Here is a 4,032-nt window from a genome sequence, read left to right on the forward strand (position 1 = left end):
ATTCCTGCTCATGTTTTATTTAGTCTGTTTCCTATGAAATGCTTATCATTGATAATTTTATTTTAAAGAAATCTGTGTTTTTCAAGTCCATTTTAGTATTTTTCCTTTTCCCTCTTTCTCTTTGCAATGACTGTGGTTTCTCATTATGATATAATTACCAGACACATCACCCCTACATCCCGTACTCAACATTTCAAAACAAATATATTTATCCCCATCAACATTTCTCTTTTTTTCCAGAAGGTCCTTTCTGAAGCACTTTTCCCTTCTATACAAACAATCCAGTCTCAAATTATTTGGCCAAACCTCTGTGGTTCTCATGACCCTGAGGACATATTGTTATAGGACCCCATATTACTTGCATTTAAGATGATCTTTAGAACTTCTTACATCTCTCTATTTGGATAGCTCGGCCCTTTCTGCTGTTTATACCCCTGTTCGTGTTGAGATAATTTATGTTTCTACAGTGCAAGATGTGATACTGGGGAGAGGGAACTTGGACAAAAAGCACAAACCAAGGAGATGGACACAGCTTTGTAAGCAATCATCCAAAGCAATAGGTACCATTTTAAAGGGGATAAGGGGATGAACTATGTAGGCATGTGTTGGGATAGGAACAAAGCATGACACTGGCTGTTCAGCAAGTTCCCTGCATAATTTTTGTACTGTGGGGCTTCACCATCAGCCCTCTTTGATCCTTCTTTAAACCTCTCTTGCTAGCTTAGCCAACAGGAGCACAAAAAAGGTTAAGGAGGTGTATCCAGCAGCGCAGGGTACCACTGCTTGACAACCAGGATCAATGAAGCCACAGCTGCTGTGTGATCCTGTTCCCTACCCAGGAGATATGGCCCTTGAATGCATTTGCTTTGGATGAGGAAAATCTTGACTGATTCATCCCTGTTCCCAGAACCTGATACTCAGCTTTGACCTGTCAGCCTTCATTCTTGGCCAGTTTCTTAGTGCATGGCTTAGGGAGCAGTTAACAGCACCAGAAGCTCAGGTGAACTGCCTAAAATGAACACTGCCTCAGATGCAGAGACACTCAGCTTGTTTTCTTTGAGTTTGTCCTCAATTTGAAGTGAAACCTCCTGTGTCCACTATATTGATGTTCTCCCAGCCACTGTGTCCACTATATTGATGTGTCTCAGCCTTGCCACCTCCTCCAGCAGTACTTCACCCATGTGTTACCTTGTTCTCACCTTGCATTGACACCAACACCACCTCAATGATACCGATACTGCTGCACCAATGCAGCCCCATAAATCCCCACCAGGACTTGGGAAGTAGTATCCCAAGCTGGTTTCCTTTGCAGGTTCCTCAGAGCAGAAGGAAACTGAATCAGCATCATTCCTGCCTCTGAAAAGGAAGCACACCCCCATCGTTGCTCCCAGAGAGTCTCCTTGAGGTCCTTGGTCAGCCCCAGCCCCACAGAAGTTGCCCCGCACATATAGTGCTTCCAGCCACAGTGTCCATCTGCCAGAAGCACAACCATCCAACCTCTCCCACCACACACAGACAGATGTGCTGGCTTGCTTTCCTCAGTGCTGAGAGAACAGGCCTGTAGAGAAGTTCCCCCTTTTGCTGCTGTCAGGTTGAGGCCCCTGTTAGGTGCTGACCTAATGCTGTTAGACTCTGGGCTATTAAACTTGCCCAGGTCAAGAAGATAGATTTTAGTTTCCCTTTTTCTTCTTGCATGCAATGACATAATGGAACCAAATGGCTCTTCTGGAATAAACAATGCATATTCCTGAGATTACTTGTGTTTACACTACTTATTGCAAGACCTCCAAAGGAGATTAAAACTTGAGCACAGGGAAATTCATTTTCTTTCAGCTTGCTGGTGTCTTCTGGCTAAATTCTTATTACATCTTTGGATGGCATACGCATTAGATGTTACAAACTGCATCTTTATTTTTTTCCTTATAAATGCAGAAGAAGAAAAATGTGTTACCTCTTTCATTTGTTACTCAATATATATAAATACATGTCCATAATTAGCACAGTTCAAAATATATAACACTGTTTCAAAAGAAAACAGGAAACCCAGGTCTTTTCTCAGCTACAGTCTGCTTAGAAAGCATGATGGTATTATGACAGGCAACCACCATCAGGCTGACACTATTTTTTGTTTATTCACACATGTATGTAAATACAGATGGCCATAAGACCCGTGAAGCAGATGGTCTTAGAGCACTCTATCATTTGCATGTATATGCCCACCTGTAGGACACCAAAAGAGGCAAGATAAAACAAACAAGTCTCTAGGGCTTTATTTGTCACTGTGAGCACAGATTCTGCTGCCTGGACTGTTATATATATCAGCCACTGGATAAAAATCAGAAATAAGCCTGAGAGCAATGCCCAAATGCCAAGATTCCCCTTTCAAACTGAAGCAACAATCAGGTGCTCTTCATTTTCCTTCTCTGCTCATTAGAAATCAGGGCCAGGCAATCGCCACAGACCCTGGAGGGACATTTGGGGCTCGGGGTCCCAAGTGTGCAGACAAACACTTTCCTGCAGGCATCCAAGCCCCAGAGTAGGAACAGGCACCCATGTTGAGACCTGTGCTTGGCCTTCCCTGGCCCCCAACAACCCGCAGCTCCCTTCTTTACCTTCTCACCTCCTGGGTTTGCCCTCTTGAGGTATTTCACTGTCCCCACTAGCTGGGTCAGGAATAAGGCCTTGGAGCCTTGGGGTTGCATTTTATTCCAAGTACTTGAGCAAGAAGCCTAGCAGTATTTAAGCTTTTTATTTTGTCTGGTTCCCAACTTCCTTATTAAAAATTACTATTACAATATGCATACAGTGCAATATGCATATGGTTCTTACATATACATGTAATATGTGTATGGTGACTGACTTACAAAGGAAAGCCAAACCAAAATTCACTTCACCGTGCACACAAATCTGCAGTGCCTGGGCAGCCTCTTGTCCCACAGCTCAGCTGGGAACCTAGAAAACTGGCCTTTGAATGAAAACATCTTTTAAAAGCCATCACAAGTGACTGGAAGGTGATGTTGTTTATCTCTCTCCCTCCCACCTGCCCAGCTTTGAATACAAAATATGTTTCTGCTGTTCAGGCTCTCCTGACTCTCACTGTGCCCTGGCTGTGTAAAAACCAGCAACAGGGCAACAGTCCAAGACCCTTGTCTCAAACTGAGTGAGTTCTCTGAATGGCAGGATTTATGCCACTGCTAATATAAACCTAAAAAATTGAGAGCTTGACCAGTGAAGGCAAAATTGCTTTGGCTTTGTAGTTTATAACCATCTTGTTCTGCTGGGGTTGGTTAAAAGAAATAATGTCGTTTCCCTAAGCAGGGATCCTGGCTAATTTCCCCTTCTTTTACCCTTTCTTTTCCCCACATAGTCAGTGTTCAGACTGACACTGCTTTACATCATAGGGTGGAACTTTTACAGCCTGATAAGATACCAAGTGGCTCCCTTGAGCATTAGTACTTCTCACAAATATTTGTCCCAGAAGAGCAACAAATTTCAGCTCATCAGGAATTCTTACTGGTAGCTTAGTTCCCAGAAAACCTTTCCCTAAACAATATATGCAGTTCCATCAATGAATTGGCTTCCATACAGCCTTTGAGAAGGGTAGGAATTGGTAGCAGGGGACTGAATAATTGCATTTATTCGAGCTAGCAACAAGGATGTGTCATGACCAGATATTTCAGGTTTCGTTTTAGTGCACATTCTTTTCAGAGGAACTGCCAAATGGCCATGGACATAATTCCACATTACTGTGGAAAAATTATCACAAATCCATTCTACTATTTCTCATCTCAGCAGGACCACGAGGTCTGGTTGCAGCCATACCTTCCTCTAGAAGCATTATGAACTCTCAGAGAAGTACTAGGAGTTGACTTGAGCCTTCTTGGGATCTGACTGTTTACTTTCAGAGCCAAGTTATGTGGCTCACATAATAAACCTGAATCAATGCTGAGACTGACCTTTATCTATTATAAGAAATTGTACATGCATTAGAGGCCAAGCTGAACACTAATAATCCAATTTGTTTCAATTACC

The sequence above is a fragment of the Chaetura pelagica genome, unplaced genomic scaffold (assembly GCF_000747805.2).
Source record: "Chaetura pelagica isolate M959 unplaced genomic scaffold, ChaPel_1.0 scaffold76, whole genome shotgun sequence".
NCBI lineage: Eukaryota > Metazoa > Chordata > Aves > Apodiformes > Apodidae > Chaetura > Chaetura pelagica.